We start from the raw sequence: 19,200 nt of genomic DNA on the forward strand, positions 1-19,200 counted from the left end.
TAATTGTAAAGGTGTTAAATAAAGCAATGCTTTTCTTTATATATTAATTATTATTCATTTTTTTTAAGTTAAGATAAACTGTTCTGTTGTTAAAAATTTTTTGCATAAACTTACAAATTTCTGGGCAGTATAGTGATAAAATTAAGTAAAATATTTACATAATTGAACATGTGGAAAGATGTATCCAAAAACTTATATAGGTGTATTTCTGTAATTCAACTTAATTAAAGGCAGTTTCTTTGAGATTAATAAATATGAAATACGCATAAACTGAAATCAATGAATTCACATAAATCTGTTTTATTTTATTAAGATTTATTTTCTAACCTAAGCAAATCCTTGAAATATGCAGAAACATCATTTTTTAAAGGCTTTAATGTTATGCGCATGCATTTAGATTTCGAACTATTTCTTAATAATTTGCTGTACATAGTAAATTATGGATATCATCTTTATTACTTTAAAACAAAAATTCAACAATAGCGAGGGATTTCATTATAAATTTAACATATTTTTACTGGAAAATAAATGCACGGAACAGCTTAGAAACACGTACATATCACTGCCGTAATGCAATGTTTTGAAGTCACAAACATGGACGCCGCTTGTTCGGCGGAGTTTCATTCCCCGATAGTGGAGGAAACTGCGAACCCTCCCTGCTTCTATTCTAACCTCCTTGGACTGTATCACCTGTTTGACGCTGCCACTACAAAAGTCCTAATGCTTTGCCAATTAAATTACAGTCTTCAGTCTGATATCTGTTGCTTTCATGAGATTTAGTAACTATGAGCAGGGAGAAAAACGAGGTTATTGCACTTTTGGCCTTTGTTGGCGGAGTTTAATATGAAGGGTTATGATGAATAAATAGTACGAGAACGGTTGAAAGGATGCACAGTTGTAGGATCATAGTTTGCGAGTTGTGCAATATGATGGTGTTTTCAATTTTGTACACTTCTGAAGCAGTTATGCACGGTCATCAGTATATAATCTTGGGCATGAGGAATTTCTAAATCCTGATTTGTCTGTTGATTTCTGGCAAACCACGCTGAATTTGTTAGGCTTCTAAGGATTTTATTTAGCAGGACGATGATCTTGCGACGATAATATTTCTGCGCGGTGGCCCAACACGGCGCTGTATCGAAATGTGTTTGCTGAATTAGTGTAAGATATAAAGTTCTTTTAATATTAAGATTTATTTTTTATTTCCGCCCGATTAAACTGTAGATCGACATAAAAGTGGCATATGGCACATGATCTTTAAACGTTAATTGTTCATCTAGAATGACTCCTAGATATTTTGTTGAACTGACAACTGGACGTGGGGAGTTATCTATTGTAATGTTAATATTAACTGACTCATGTTTTATGATACCTACTAAATAGGGCGATATTGCTGTTGCTGGTGTTTATTTTGAATTTGTATAATTTATACCAGAGATTTATGAAGTTAATTCCAAAATGTAAATTTCATATGCCATGTTGCGGTCTGCGTTACATGACATAATAATGGTATCGTCAGCATATTTCACTATATATTTTTCTTTTTTAAAGTCTGGTAATATATTTGAAATCTCTTGAACTGCTTTCAAGTTCAGCATTCCCTTCTGTTCCATTTCTGCCGCTCGATTTTGCCTAGAAAGTTGCTCCACGAATACATTTGCCCCAAAACAAGTAACCTTTAAGCATTTTATTGTAATAATTAACTTTATGTAACCTAACAGAATCTTTCCGTCATTTTTTGGTATGGTTGAAGGAATAATTAATTAATTTGTTAAGAACAGTGAAGACACTTTTTAATCTGAAAATGGCAACAAGATGCATTATTTGTGTATGTGTGACATAAATAGTCAGTTAGTTTGAAGTTATGGCATGTGTCACTTAATATCTCGTTTATAGCTTAAATATATATGAAATACTTTTTGTATGTGCAATGAATTTCTCCAACTGATCTTGAGAATTCGACTGTTAAGATATAGTGTAGTTTTACGTCCTTATTTTTTTTAGAAATCCTCCGAGCAACTTGGCGTTGTTGGTTGTGCTGAGCTTACATTCTAGACCTGTTTAGTTATTCATATATCGAAATGTGCATTTTTAAGTGGTGGAATTTTATTACTTGTTTATTGTAGAATGCCAGCGTCTTTGATTTGCTGTTATATTTTCAAAACGTTGATTTTATTTTACGTAAAGAGGGCAATGCACTGTGTTACGACAGAAATCTAGAAGTCACTACTTTTTTGATGAGGTATGAAGCATATTTACATTTAATATACAATTAATTCACAGTTAATATAAAATGGTAACTAAATCTCTTTACCATTTTTTTCTACTATGAGAAAACATGTATAACGGGATTTTGCTAATTGAAAAAAGTGTTAATGGTCATTATTATGATAATTTTTTAGTATTTCTTATGATGTGTATGCGAAACTGATTTAAACTGGTCAATTATTTTATATAGGATGTTTGAACGTATGCATCATATTCATATTTATACATGTAATTTTTGTCTATAATCATGAGGTTGAAATGTGGAATTTTTTATTTAAACAGCTTGAAAGATGCTCGTGATCTTTCACTTACTGTTGATACCAGTGTATAAATTTGCTGTGAAGCAAACTTTATTTATTTATTTTTTAAAAAAAGGTTGGTATAACTTCTTATCTTGATCTGTGCTGAATTGTTGGTTCTAACACTTTGACGAGGTTCAAAATTTTTCATCAAGGTAATGCACCAGAAGCAAGGCCATTTACTAAAGACTGCCATATTAAGAATTCCATAAAAGAGTTATTAAACAAATAAATAAACACACAAGAAATATCTGTAATAAAACACTTGTTGGAGAAACCTTTCTGTAACTTGTTTTGGTGCTTGCATGTGTATGGAGAAAACGGCCAGTGTTTGCCTAAAGAGAATAAATAATTACCAACTTTGGCACCATGCACAGAAATATTATATTACTACCAACTGTCCTGGTTTTACAGAGAGACTTTTCAACACATCTTCTGGTCTCCTGGTAGATCATCGAATCTCCCAGTTTTTAATTTTACTAAGTAAAGTTGCAAGGCAAAATGTTTGCCCACAGTGAATAAAAGTTATTGAATTTATGAAACATAAGTTGTACAAATTGTATTCCCTAACCCCTAGTGAATTTCAGAATAATTTTTTTCCTATTAAATTTTATTTCATCTGAATTGAATTATTTTTTCGGTAATTTTGTATTATCCACCCAACGTTGAGAAGAATCCTTGAACCGGTTAATCTTTGGATTATGGTAACTTGGCGATTATTTGACGACCAACCCTGTTACAGCACCTGCTAGTTTTTTTGGACACCATTTTGTTTTCACGAAGTAAAGGCATGTTTTTTTTTACTCAACATTTTTTCTCAACAATCTGCTAGCCAAATTATGCTTATGGTAGAACTTTTATGGAACAAAAGTGCTTAATCATGACGAAGATTAGGTGCGAAATTGGGAGAAAGTGCAGAATCGCAAACTGCTTGCCATGTTTTTAAGAATTGCACATACACGTCGATCTATTTTCACTTCAAAAAAATCCCAGAATTGCCCAAAAATGGCATTGCATACACTCTTGACTTTATCCATGTACACTGCTGAAGTCCTACATAGTAACTTTTATCGCCTTACCAAAATGTCGCCAAACTACCTGTTACCATATTCCAAAGATTAGCCCCTGAGCCAAAGAGAGCAGCCCCACCCGACATTATTTTACTAGATAAAGCAACCCAAAAAATAACAAACATGTTATTTTATATGGGAACCCACTAACAGTTGCCCAGCATTTACCAGCATGTAATCGGTGTCATTTTGGAATTCCCATGAACTAAATTATCAAATTGTATGGAAATGTACTGTTAAAGATTATCGGTAAAGTGTTCAGATGCGAATAGGAAATTGGTTTGATTACACCCAAACATCATTTATGACTGCAGTTCACGTTATTTATTGCTGCACTAAACAATATACATCCCGTAAGTTTTGTCATTCTTGCTGTACATATTGTCTTGATCAGGGGCAGTGTCTCGGAGCATGTGGTGCATACCTATAAAATTCAAACTGTGTAAGAATTATTATTTTTGAACTCATTCATGTAGTAAAATTCCTGTTATCCTTATTAATTACTTTAAACATACAGTTTTGCATTACATCGTCAAATTTATCTAGAATCAGAAATTCAAAAAAGAACAGATTGTGCATTGTTGTATCTTCTGTAATTCTACCTTTGCATGCTGTTTGTATTCAAGCATCATTAATGAAATAACATTTTGCGAGGACAAAGGGAAAATTTTATCCATCCTTTCTCCCACACTGTTCCCGGAGAAGGCATGGATGTAAAATTTGTCCGTCCCTCCATAGGAGGCAGGGTGGCCTACTTATACCTACTTATACTCTACCCTAAGCAGATAGCCCTCAAGGCTTTGCCGTAATCACATAAACCAAACCAAATCTTAAGATATGAAAAATTTTATGCAGATCAAGATTTGAATTCAGTTAATGTCCTGTTCCAGAGCTAAATTTGTAAGTGAAATCATAATTCTAGCCAGAGCGCATTTGAGCTTCAAATCAGACAAACTCTGTTGTATACCTGAACTGCAATATTAATGGAGAATACCATTAACAGAAAATATTAATGCTATATTTTATTTAGCAGTTTGTTAAACCAATGTTAATTCTAGAAACAGAATAAAATGACTGAGTTTCCATGGGAAGATCAAGATGTGGGAAAACTTCGGCAGCGAAGGAAGAAAATCCACCTTGTAAAATGCGAATCCAAAAAGAAATTTTGGTAAAAATATACGGTACTATTCCATTTTGAGGGACGTAAAAAATTGCAGCGAAAATGTATGTGCAAAAGTGCCAAATCTAGCAAACATGCCCATTTAACAGCACGCCAAATCTAGCATACTTGCTGATTTCAGATTGCGTAAGTTTAGATAGTTCTATATTTCTCAAGATGCCATTGAAATACTAGTTTAATTTTTAAATCCTTTTCTGATATCCTATGGATTTAACAATTTAGGAATTGTCCATGACGAAAAGTCTGCAACAGAATTTTTTCAAAGAAAAGGCATCATTCATTATATAAAATTATGTTTGAACAACCAACGAGATGAAATTATGCTTTAACGATAACTCACTAGCGAAATAGCTATGCAGGAATCCACTCAGTTATGTATAGCCTTTTTTTTATATAAATTATAATAATGATTTGAAATAGTTATTTACTCTTATGCTTCCATTCAGTAATGTTTAGCATTTTTTATATAAATTATAATAATAAAAAAGTATTCTATGAAATTAACCTTTCATACAAATTAGAACAACAATCTTTAGATAGTTATTTACTATAATACTTCCTTTCTTGCATTAGGGTTGCCAGTTACTTTTGGCAGCACTAGCATCAACAATAGTTTGGTGATTTTTTATGAGCCTCAAAACAGAATAGTACCAAATATACTTACGGGTACCCGTTGGCGATTTCTGGCGGTACATGGGTACCAAGTTCGTGCAGTTCTTTGACTTGTTATTTGTCTTGTGCAGTGGCGATTTTTGGCGCAAAAATTGCCGCTACACAAAGCCAAAATAACAAGACAAAGAATTGCACAAATTCTGTATCCATGGGCACGTCAACCTCTTTTCACTTAAAAACCATCAAAGAATTGCACAAACTTGACATTGTGCACTCCCTTGACTTTGTCCATGTACACATTGAACTATATTCACTTAAAAGTCAAAGGAACAGCCAACAAAAAATATATAATCTTAATAAACTATATGGTTGATCTTTAGATTATGGTAACTTGGCGATTTTTTGGCGAAAATTTGGCGACCAACTCTTCTACAGCAACTCTCCATTTTTTTTTCCCCTGCCGCCATTTTGTCTTCACGAAGTAAAGACATGTTTCTTCTCTTTTTATCTACTGAACACTTCTTCCAACAATCTACTAGCCGAATTACGCTTATGCTAGAAATTTTATCTAACAAAACTGCTTAATCATGACAAATGTTCACTGCAAAATTGGGAAAAAGTGCACAATACCATACTCCTTACGCGTTTTTCAAAATAACACATACACATAAACCATGTACACGTCGACTTATTTTTACTTAAAAAAACATCCCAGAATTACACAAAAATGGCATTGCGCACACTCTTCACTATATCCATGTACACTGCTTTTCTCATAAATTAGAAAAGTTTCACGAAAATACATGACAATTTTCTGAATCTTTAAACCCAGTAAAAAGAACATATATGAAATTACCTGATCACGAAAAAGTATATACCCTTTCCAAATATGAACATTTCCACATATAAAATAAATAAAATATCCAAAAACTTTTACCTCTAAATCATCTATTATATTATAAACGTCACCAACGAATTCATACCGCAAGCATTACAAATACTTAGTGTCAAATATTTAAATTATTTCCATGCACGTTTATTTCAACTAAAACGTATACCAAATTCCTACAAACATAAAATTCACAAAATAACTATCATTTAATTAAAATATCACTAAACCATGTACACGTCGACTTATTTTTACTTAAAAAAAAAAAAAAAAATCCCAGAATTGCACAAAAATGGCATTGCGCACACTCTTCACCATATCCATGTACACTCCTTTTTTCTCATAAATTAGAAAAATTTCACGAAAATGCATGACAATTTTCTGAATCTTTAAACCCATTAAAAAGAACATATATGAAATTACCTAATAACGAAAAAGTATATACCCTTTCCAAATATGAACATTTCCACGTATAAAATAAATAAAATATCCAAAAACTTTTACCTCTAAATTATCTATTATATTATAAACGTCACCAACGAATTCATACCGCAAACATTACAAATACTTAGCGTCAAATATTTAAATTATTTCCATGCACGTTTACTTCAACTAAAACGTATACCAAATTCCTACAAACATAAAATTCACAAAATAACTATCATTTAATTAAAATATAATTAAATTCAAAAACACTACTTAAAATATAAATAAGCACATACATTAAATTGATAAAAATTAGCTTACAATCCTAATTACTTTAAACTAAATCATTGCTAATAACAATTTTCCCAATAATACCAAATTACTTTACTTCCACCTTACATTTAGAACAATGCATAAAAATAATATCCTCAAATAATTAAAAATACTAACTTACCTAATCTTCTTCAGAATCTTGATTATGTGTCCGATAAACTTTTCTTATTTCCTCCGCTAAATAAAAAGCAAGCGTATGTGCACCTGTTTCAGGATCTTTAAAATCATACTTATAGTTCACAGCAAGGTACCAGGTAAAATAAATAACTTAATAAAACATCTTTACTTCTATCTCGCACAACCTTAAAGAAACACTTATTACTACCCCTTTCAATCCCACTAAGTACCCATTTCAAATTCACTTTAGTTAGAGCCATGGGATCCAAAAATTAACGAACACTGTTTCGCACAACACAGAATAAAGCCAAATACAAAATTTCCAGATTTTTTCCCGATTTCCCCCCTTTTCCGATTAAAGAACCGTAATTTGTCCATTAATATCACATGACATATCCCATGATCTCTCATTTCCCTCACACAAAATAATGCGTAATCAGAACTGAGTACTGCTCACATTATTACCAAAGTCCCAGGTAGTAACCTTTATCGCCTCCAAAATGTCACCAAACTACCAGTTACCATATTCTAAAGATCAGCCAACTATATTTTAAATCCAATGAAATAACGTAAAAAAAGAAATTCATCTTTGCACTACACAAAGGAAATATCCACTTACATTATTTACAAATTAACACATCTTCAAACAAACAAAATTCTTTAACAGCATCCAAAAACTTCCTAAAATTATCTGAACTAGAATCTGTATACTAGCCTTGCCACATAAATTCACAAAATAAGAGTAAAAAATATCTTCTGTAGCGACGTTCGACCGTACGCATTTCCAACGTTCAACGATACTCATTTTCTTTCTACAAACAGAACACCTAATAATGGCTGTTAAGTAAACCTTCGTTTACACACCAGTCAAGTAATGCTCTTTTCCCCTTTCTTTCCAAATCGTACAGAAACTTCAAATTAATCTTGCCGCATTCAGCCATTTTACCGTCTAAACCACAAAACTAGCAATATAATTCCTAACCAACACATACACCACAAGCCCTTACGAATTTATCGCAGTCATGCAACCAATTACGTCATAATAAGGTTTCCATAATATTCAACTACTCAGGCTACTATACTATGAATGAAACAACAACTTCACGATAATACAAGGGGTACTTTTCTCTCTACTCTAAACGAAATTTTTATGTGCTATATTCATTTGGTCAGAATGTGTTTAACTCTTTTGCATCGAGAGAGGGCAAAATCTCAATTCCCCAAACATCGAAAACGCCCGTATCTAAGAATTTCTCCTGGAATGCTTTTCCTTCCCCTATGACAAGTTGAATACTACAGCGGTAACAATAGCCTTACTTAAGTAAAGCGAGAACTTCTTTCTTCGACGTTTTGACACTGTGTGAAGTTCCCCCTTGGGACGGGATTGCAACTTCGATCATCAAAAGCTAAACACTGACAGTAAACAAAGGAAACAAGGAAGGTACTTTTAATAGCTTCAAAAGAATGATTGACATGTGATTTAACAACACCTGAAAGCAATGAGTAATGCAGTAACGTGATGGGGGAAAGCACTGGGTAGGAAATGTTTCGGGCGTCCAGCCGATGGCTGAATGTTTGGGTGTTTGGGGCGACTTCGATGCGAAAGAGTTAAGTGGGTTGAAGCCAAGATAAAATTTACACATTATCTCAGTGGGATGTGAAAAAATTGAAAAAAAAAAAAAAATTCTATCATCCATCTGGATCCTAAATAGTGATTAGCTGGGGTTTGAATGGCAAGGTAAGGGTATAAATCCGATGTAAGGATTATTTATATGTTCTTAGGCTTTCTCATGAGCATAATATCAGACCACCTCTAGTAGTGTACGCTGTATAACATTCTCAGTGATGAAATGGCTGTGTAACCGATTGCTTCGGCTATTCTCAACAAATGCGGAGAATGTGTTCAGCCATTTAAAAAAGGGGGGGGAGGGAGAAAGAAAGAAAATTTGCTTTTTATTTCTGTGTATCATGTCTTATTATGAGCTTATTTACATTTATTGTGTTTAATTATTTTGCTTTATGTTTTGGAATTTATGTTAATTTATTATTTATTTAGTCCTTTTCGTTTAATATTTAGGATATTTTAATGTGTTATTTACTTAATTATTATTAACTTATTAATATTTTCATCCCTTTATATTTTATTTAATTTTTCATTATTTATTGCTTTATTATTTTATTTATTTATTTATTGTTCCTATTTCTGATGGCATTCTAGAAAATTCAAGCACTTAAAATTTTAGAAATTAAGTGGTGGCTGTAGTATTAGAACACATTTAGAGCTATATGGAATACACATTTAGAACACGTATACGAGCAATAAAGAACAGATCTTTAATAAATTAAGCAAATGAAAATATCTCTAAAAATTGCTAATAAAAGCTATAAAATATTAAATTGGTTCATAAATTACATACATACCTTTATAAAACAAGAGCTTCCGTAATCAGTCTGAAAACTGATAAAAATTACAGAAAGTTGATAAACTAAGTACAAAATGTAGGCATAATTTAGTATGAATATTTCTTATTGCTTGAACTGAAGGATTTTATATATTGCAATTAAAAAATGGTGTGAATACCATATGAAGGAAATAACAATTTCTTAGTTCAGTCAATAAGCACGGTTTCGTGTCACAAAATGCCAATGCACAAAAGGAAACAATTTCTCTCCCTTCAAACAGAATGTGTATTGAGAAATGTGAAACCATTTGCTTGTATCGTAAAACTGTATTATGTCTAAGAAAATAAGCAAAAAGCTAGATTCTAATAATGAGCGAATCTGCAAACTTTTTGTGAGCGCTAGGAAATTTCAATTTATCCGAAATGTTATTAAATTTATCGAACACTAGTCTTACGAATTATTTGAATTGAATATTCATTTTGCTCTTGAGATTGAGAATAAACTTGCACATAAATTTATGCCATGTGTAAATACCATCAGTATTTGTAACATGATAAGTGACTCAGTTGCAGATTTTGCCAATAATCAACTATGCCACTGTTGAAATTTTACCTGGTTTAGTATTATTGCAAAGCATACTAGGGCTGTCTGTGTAAGAGGAAGGATGCCTTTATAGAGGACTTTTTAAGGGACACTGGCTTATATACATGTTGCACATGGGAAACACCATGAAAACTCCTACGCAGCCAGTCCATTTGCCTTTAATCAAACCCAGGTCAGAACTATCAGCAATTAGTAATGTTGCTGTTGGTATGCCCAACTTTTAGCTGGCTGCAGGATAAATTAATAATTGATTTTTATAATTTATTTACAGATTATACTTGGAAATAAATTATTGTACAATATTCGTCAATCAACCAAAATTGAACTATGACTTTAGGTTATAAACTGTTCGCAAGCATTATTTGAAAAACATTCTGGTACTGTTCTGCTATTGGGACCAGATACAAATATGTATGTACGTACGCATGCATGTATGGATGTGCTGATGTTTGTATGTATGTGCACACACACACATATATAAGCACACTCGTACATACACATGCCCATACATTTCTGAATCCGGTCCCGATAATAGAAGAATACCAAAGTTCTATATCAGTATTTCAGACCTTAAATCTGAGGAATTTTTATTGTGTACATTTTATTATTTTACATGCTATGCAATATTTAACTGTATATTAATACATAAATATTACAGGCAGCTTTCGAATACATGAAATTCTAACTTACATTAATAAAGGCACTTTTTAAAAATTTTGTGTTCATCGGCATGCTGTATATGAAAACTCAGGATACACCCTTGGTCTTGATATATCTCCGTGATACAAGTAGTGTCTGTATGTATGTTCAAGAGGTATGCATGTGTAATATGGGAAAAGAATATCAGAAGTTGATTTTTCCATATGAAAACAATTCTGTGATTCTTTTAAAGTTAAAACAGGTCAATATAGATATTGAGAATTGTGCCAGGCTGCTATGGTATGCCGAGAACTCTTCATTTTTCTGATTTTTTTTTTTCTTTTTTTTTTTAAGTTAAAAACAGGTTGATATGTACATGGAGAACAGTGCCAGTTTGCTCTGCAATGCTGAGAATTCTGCATTTCGCTAAATTAATTTTTTTCCCCTGTAAGTTAAAACAGGTCAATGTGTACGTGGACCAAGAAAATGGAAATTTAAATGTTTTTTGGATGTCTATCAAATTTTTAATTTAGTTAATTCATTAGTGTTTTATGAAACTTTGAGTGTTTCATTATGGATGTTTCTTACATTTTTTATTTCATTAAGTCATTTTTATGTAACTTTCAGCACTTTGCCATTTTTTGAAAATGAATTCTGTTTTCCACATCCTAGGTTGGCAGTAAAGTAGTCGCTTACAATCTATGATTTTGCGAGACCACTGTGTGGATAACGCAAAAGTACCTTTTTTACTTATCACATTTCGTGATCTTTTCCTTATTAAATATTTGTTATTAAAATTTCATTTGATCTGAATTGTTCTTACTGTATATTTTTTAACTATGTAAAGAATCAAGCAGTGCTTAATCAATTAATATTTGTATTTAATTTTGTTTTACTTCAATTTACGGTACATTATACAGTTCATTCATACATAGAGTATATTTATGTTAATAATTGATTTTATTTTCATCATTTTAAAAGAGCTTTGATAAATAAAAACTTTCATTCCCTACTTGGGATTTTCTCACTTTAAAGTGTAAGAATGTTAAAAATTAAATTTAGTCGGAACATAAAATTATTTAGAATTATTTATATTAATATATTTTACAATCAGAATCATATTATTAATAGCTCAGTAATCTGAATTATGCATCAATTTGAGTATTTAAGTATGCACAAGTCAATTTAAGTATGCGTAGAATCCCTCTGAAATGGCATCACTGTGCCGCATGAAAACTTCCTGGTTTCTTCTAGTTTTTTATGCAGTTTTAAGAAGGAATTTTTTTTTGGGGGGGGAATTTATAGTTAGACCATGTATGTGTGGAATTCACCAAACAATGAAGGTGATGCTGTTAGAAGCCGGATATGGAGTTCATATGCAAAATATCAACTGGATATGGGATTATTCTTCAAAATGGTGAAACAGGAAACGTTGTGTTATAGCAAGACATGATTTGAAGTCATACTTAATGGCTTGGGTAGCAGAAAGTTGTAGCTGAGGTTAAAAACTCTTCAAAGCTATTTTAGAAGTGATTGCTAAACATTTTCCTCCTGAAATAAAGAAAAACTAATTGTATCAAATTACCATGAAAGTTCCCAGTCCTCTGTTAATACGCCAGTACCCTATCTACGTTTTAGTCCTCTTCATGTGCACAGTGAGCTGCTTTTGCTAAAAGAAAATAAGACAGTTTCACCAACTCAATATCATGCCCTATTAAGAGAAAATTAAATTATCTTTAAATTTTTCATCATTTCTTAATAGGTCTTGGTCTAGAACCGAAACTGCTTGTCATCGCCATAAAGTTCTTGTTTTTAGATTCCAAAAGATCACACTCCAAACAGCTAGTTCCTCTCATCGTATTAATCTTTCCACTTCCATACTAATCCTATTGGTAATATTTCTAATGTTGATCTTTTCCGAGGGTCAGGTAAGAGTATTAAAATTTTAACTTCAACTTTTCTAAGATATCTAAACCTTCAGTTCCTTAAATCATCGCCCTTATGAAAAAGCCTTTTAAATTCTCTAAAATTTCAGAAACACAGAAAGCTGCAGTTTGCCACTTAAGTACTGATATTATGAATTTTAATAATTTTTTTTCCTATTCTGAACCAAAATAAAAGGAAGGCCTTACTTGAAATTCATTCTAAACCTAACATTGTAATTTCTAAAGCCGATAATGGTAGGCAGATCATTGTTATAGGCAAACACACATACATTGATGGGGTCACAAAACTGATAATTGAAGACCTCTTACTGCTCAATCCCCAAAGAACGTTCAGCTTCTGATGTTTAGAAAGTTAAAACAGCTGTTAACTCTTCTCATATACACCCGACTCATTTAAAAAAAATTGCTTGTTCCACCTGTTGCTAACTGTGCTAGGTTTTGTGCTCTCCCTAAAGACCACAAAATTGGAATTCCTTTTTGACCTGTGGTGTTTAATTTAAGAAGGGCTTCATATCCTTTGCCAAATATTTAGTTTCCATATTTTCTCATTTACTTTCTAACACTATTTACATGTAAAAAATCTCTTTTGAAAAGCTATCTCTGGATTCACTACGCAGATGACACTTGTGTAGCTTTTGATGATGATAAAGATTTATCTCAGATTTTTATCTTTTGGCCCATTTTCAAATTTTCCTTACATACACTGTCTCAAAAGAAAGAAAAGAAAATTCAAGATTAATTAATATTTAAAGTTTAATTTAAACAGTGCATTCCATAAAGATGACTATAAGTATATTTATTGTTACTAAAATATAGCCTTATCATTAAGATAAAAATATTTCTTTCACTTGTCCAAGATACAGAGCAATCCGGAAAACAAAAGACAAAATTTACTTACTTACCTGGGTAGTGTGATGATGAATCGAAACCAATGCTGGTGCATGGGAAATAAAAACTCAAAGAAGTTGATTCATCTTATATTATATCTACACTACAACATAATACAATTGTACTAAAATATATACATTATAACAATTTCCAGGACATTTTTTTTTTTTTTTTTTGTCCCTGATGTTTTTTAAGCATCACAATCAGTTCCTGTCACGAAGGAGGGTTCGATGACAGCCAATGCCATCTGTACCTCATATATAATATGAAGAGGAGATTTATTTATAATGTTTGTAAGATACTAATCAGTTTTGCAACACTCCCACCTTTTTTATTTTCAGAAGCAAAAATCAAATAATGGTGTCCTTAGTACGGGAACGCACTTCTAGATGGTACAGGACGAATCAGTGTACCATTTCTAGTTTTTACTTTTACAATTCTTACACGTCCATCTCTGCTTGTACAAAGTTCTTGGACATAAGCGATTGGCCAGTTCACTCTTTTAAGGTTCTCATAACCTATTAGCACGTCTCCAACTTTTAACTCACAGTCCTTCTGTCCGTGCTTTTGTACTAACTGCCCAAGATAGACTATGTGGAAACGACTTCGAAATTGTTCTCGAAGCTCCTAGCAGACATGCTGATGAGCCAAGACACGCTGATGAGTCATTTGACACATAGGTAGGTGGTCGACAGTTTGTTACTGCTTCTACATTACAGATAATGGTGAGTAATTCTCTGTAATCGACTGCAGCTTGTCCTAAGATTCTTACAATCAAATTCTTTGGTTATGCGGGTTAAACGCTCCCACCAAGCAGCAGTTGTGGAATGAACTTCCAAGTGATGGGTTGCAAAGTTTTCTGAGCAATTACCTTTACCCAGTCAACTTTTTTCAGCACTGCATATGTACCAACGGAATTTGTGCTGTTGTCTGAGTAAAGTATAGATGGCCGACCTCTTCTGGCTATGAACCGACAAAACGCTTGAATGAAGCATTCGGTACTTACGGATGTCACTAGCTCCAAATGTACACATCGATACACAGCACATGTAAACAGTACTACCCAGGTTTTGTTTTTATTTTTGAGAATCAGAGGGCCACATAAAACTATGCTGGTAATTTCAAATGTGAAAGCATCTTGAACTCTGTCTAATGGTAATTGAATGAGTGCAGTAGCTGGAGGGTTTAACTGAAAATTGCTTACAATGGACGCACTGTTTCACCACTGATCTAATTTGGTGTCTTGCACCAATGATCCAGAATTCTTCTCTAATTATAAAAGTTAATGCTTGTACGCCGACATGAGAATGCTTTAAATGGTAATCTCTAATTAAACAGTCAACAGTATAATGCTTAGAAGGTAATGAAATCAGGTACCGGAATGCATAAAAATCATCTCGTTCGGTGATTTTTGTTTTTATTCTTCTTAAGCCACTCTGATCTCATAAGGTCAAAAGACCATTGATGGAGTCTCCAGTCTCTGGAAAACTCTCCCCCTGAACAAGTGAAAGAAGTATAATTTTATATTCCTGTATCTCAGAAGTAGACAGGAAAGGCTCTTTATTTACAATTTTCTTTTGGCAGTTTTTGATAAATCTCCTTATCCAACCTAAAACTCTTAACATTTTTGAAAATTTAGAGAACTTCTCACACCACTTAACTTTATCTGCTTTTGTAGTTATACCAGATTTACATTTAAATTTATGCCTTTCCTGTGCTCTGAAAAAAAACTAAAGTTTCATTTGGCTTAACCTCTAATTTTGGCCAGCTATCTCCAGGGCCTTTTAGCCAAGCAGGCCACCTCCATCAATTTAATTCGGAAAACTGAAGAGGGGAACAACCATGAGAAGGTAAATCAGCTAGGTTAGAATGATCTAGAGCATATGACCACTGATTTGCTTTAGTGAAAGTGCAAATTTCCTTCAAGCGATTGTCCACAAAAGTTCCCCACGCATCATTTCTTTGAATCCAAGATATATGGTCGTATTGGAATCAGTCCAAAAATATTTTAGCATGTCACCTAATGTAAGAGCTTCTGTCACATATTTGGAAAGACACACATGCAAAAGAAATGCCATAAGTTCTAAACGGGGAATAGTAAGTTCTTTTAAGGGTGCGACTCTTGACTTAAGCCGCTACAAAACTGACTAATGTTCCTTTAGTTTCACATCTCAAAAATATTACTGTGGCATAAGCATGATGGCTAGCATCACAAAATACATGAAGTGTCCAGGAACTTCTATCTCCAAAACCTATACGTCTTGGTATTCTCAACTTGTTCAAAATTTATAGTTTATTTACTTTTGACACCTCCAAAATTTACTTTTGATACTGTCTGGTAATGGGAGTATCCCAGTCTGCTTTTATCGCCCAAAATTCTTGTAGAGGTAACTTTGTAGGCAATAAAACAGGTGTCAAGAAACCCAAAGGATCAAACATTGTCTGCATTAATGACAAAACCTCTCGTTTAGACAAATTGTCCGAAACCAATGCAGTCTTAATTTCAATATAAAGGTTATCTTCTTTTCTGTCCCATATAATCCCTAAAATTGGTACAGAATTCTCCATTGTGGACTCAGTGCTTAAAGCACTTTGGGTTAGTTCTACACCTTTTTCTACTGGGCCATAGGTCCACATACGTTAAGTCCATTCTTGCTTCAGCTAATATTTCATAAAATTCACAAGCTCCTTTTCTTTATCAACAGAAGTCACACAATTATCAATATAAAAGGATTTATTTAATTTCTGAGCAATGGAACTTTGTTCCTTTGGTACTTGTGCCAAATGAACCGAAATAACCGCCCCTAATAGAAAAGGACTGGACTTTACTCCAAAAACTACCTTTGTATGACAGAAAACCTTCAGTATATTATCTTTCTTCCACCATAAAAATCGTAACAAGTCCCCATCTTTCCATAATTCAATCTGTAAAAATGCATGTCGGATATCAGAGATTATGCAATGCATTTTTCTCTAAATCTTAACAAAATTGAAGGGATTTCTTCTATTAAATTTAATTCTTTTACTAAGTAACCATTAAGGGTGGGCGATCTATTAACTTTACATGATGCATCAAAAACAGTCTTATCTTAGTTGAGACAGTGTCTGGTTTAAAAACTGGGTGATGCGGTAAGTAGTGCCCCTTAGAATTCAGTTCATTGTCTGGTACTATTTCAATTACACCCACCTCCATCCATTCATAAAAAATTGTATCATATGCTTCATATTTATGTAAAGACTTGAGTTTTCGGATAACACTAAACTATCTTTTTTCTGCTACGTGACGATTTGAGGGCAATTTTGCGTTATATACTAACCAAGGTAATCTGACTTAATAACGAACATCTTCGTTCCTGGAAAGAGAGTTTAAAAATTGTTCGTAGGCATTTTCTTCCTCAGCGGTGTTTGTTAAATTCTGATGAGCAACTAATATTCCAATCATTTCTAAGCTCCAAAGATCAGAGATTTTAAAGTCGTGGCCCACTAAACTTGCACATAAAATGGAAGCATCTTTATCTTTGTGATTAACAGATTCATCCGATGCACCATAAACTGTCCAACCAAGTTTCGTACAAGCTGCTGTTAGTCCTCCTTTTAATTGTTTTACTGATCCCGTGAGATTTTTCCATAAATATCACTACCGATGAGCATTTCTATTTTTGGACAATCTGCTCCCAAATCCGACAACCAAATGTTGTGTCGTTTTAATTCTTTTAATCAGACCCTTGGGTACCCAAGGTATATCCCGACATATTATGTCTTGATCTAAAAATTCAAATTCTAGATCTGAATACTTCACGTGGACTGACTTAACATAATTTTACTCGATATTTGTTATGCAACTTTGGTTCTGTTCTGGCTTCTCCAAATAAAGAGCAACATTTTCTTTGGAGACAATTAGTAATCCCAATTTAGTGGTTAATGTTTTCAAAATGTACGATTTCTGGGAACCACAATCTAAGAGTAATCTAACATCTTTATGCTTATCTTATCCGCTCTAACATCTTTTTGACACCAGCTACTCACTCTTACGTATAAAGTCATTAAAGCTATGTCAGCGGTACAAGTTTGCCTGGCTGTAGCCATGTGTATGTTGTCTATTTCTGATTTTTCTGTTGGAGATTCAGTTTCATTATTAATTTCTGGACACAAAATAACTGAGTGTGATTTACCACAAGCAAAACACCTAACAAACCGTTTACAGAACTTTGCCGTATGATTTGGTTCGAAGCATTTTAAATAATATTTTTCTCTTTAACTTTAGGAATCCTTTCATTAAGAGATAATGAATGTGCATCGTAACAAACAATTTTTACTATCATGTGTTTTACCACAAAAAATACAAACATGTTCTTTAGTTGTAAGAAAACCTGTGGCAGTGAAGACATTTGCCTGTTTCTTAAATTTAAATTTACTCTTTGTTTCTCTTTTTGCTTTATCATGATATCCTTCTTTACGACTAACACTATCGAGTCCATTACGCGGCAATTTTAATCTCTGCTCACCCTCCACTTCAGCCTTTAAAAGTTTCATTAAGTTGGTAAGGCGATAAAGATCAATTCCTGCAGGCTAGTTAAAGAGCGACACCTTTGCCACGCCTTTAAAACATCCTCCGTGAGACACGAGTCCACCATTGGAAATAACCACGATGTGTTTTCACTCGATTTAAGACCTAAGTATTCTAAGGCTCTCAACTGAGTTTCAATTTTATCATACAGTTTCTCAAGAGGTAATTTATCCTTGTGATCTGCCTTCACATTAGAAACAATTAATTTAATTAGTTCCCTAATATACGTTTCTACTAATAATTCAGGTGTCTCAAAACGTTCCTTCAAAGCTAAAACAGCTTTATCATAAATTTCCAGTGTCACCGGATAGCTTTCAATAAATTCTTTAGCACGTGATCCAGGCTTCATACACTGAATCAAATAGGAAAATTTGTCACTTTCATATAAATCAGAGTCAGTGTGAATTTTCTCAAACTGCAACCAAAAGAGTAGCCAATTTATCATTTCCCCATCAAACTTCTCAAGTTCGATTTTTGGAAGTCTGTACTGTTTAATCTTACTACAAGAAATACCAGCACCATCATTTGGTCTCGTTTCTAAATCGATTTCATCTGAAAATTGCAATTTTTCATTAATTTGCTGTGTTAGTGTAATGAAATCATCAGAATACACCTGCGACTTTCGATTTCTTTAGTAACATCATCTTCTAAATTTTTCCCATCTTTAGTTAACAAATCAAGAATTTTATCATCTAGATTTTTTATATCTGAATATACATTTTGTAGTTTAGTAAGTTTATCTCATACTAAATCTACAGAAAAATCTTTTACTAACTCCATTTTTAAAATATTGCAGTTTTTGCAAAAGAAGTGTGTAAACCTGTCCGTTTAAGTTTCAGAGCCTTTAAAGTTTCCATAGTTAACTTTCAAAATAAAACAAAATAGTTTCGATTTCAAACTTAATTATACTTTAATACATCAAAAACTCTATAACCCTTAAAATAATTTCTTTTTAAAGTT

The 19,200-nt window shown here is 32.8% G+C and overlaps 1 protein-coding gene across 2 annotated transcripts in view; it reads left to right on the plus strand.

The window, feature by feature from the left end:
- Positions 1-1,845: 1,845 nt before the first annotated feature.
- Positions 1,846-19,200, plus strand: part of crm (cramped chromatin regulator) — a 233,351-nt gene continuing 215,996 nt past the window's right edge. For both annotated transcript variants that reach the window (XM_085808035.1, XM_085808036.1), the window contains exon 1: positions 1,846-2,242. The gene's annotated coding sequence lies outside the window, so the exon portion shown is untranslated. The remainder of the gene's footprint in view (positions 2,243-19,200) is intronic.

The sequence above is a fragment of the Stegodyphus dumicola genome, chromosome X1, assembly GCF_044657685.1.
Source record: "Stegodyphus dumicola isolate Sdum_Otavi_A_Nest chromosome X1, ASM4465768v1".
Lineage (NCBI taxonomy): Eukaryota > Metazoa > Arthropoda > Arachnida > Araneae > Eresidae > Stegodyphus > Stegodyphus dumicola.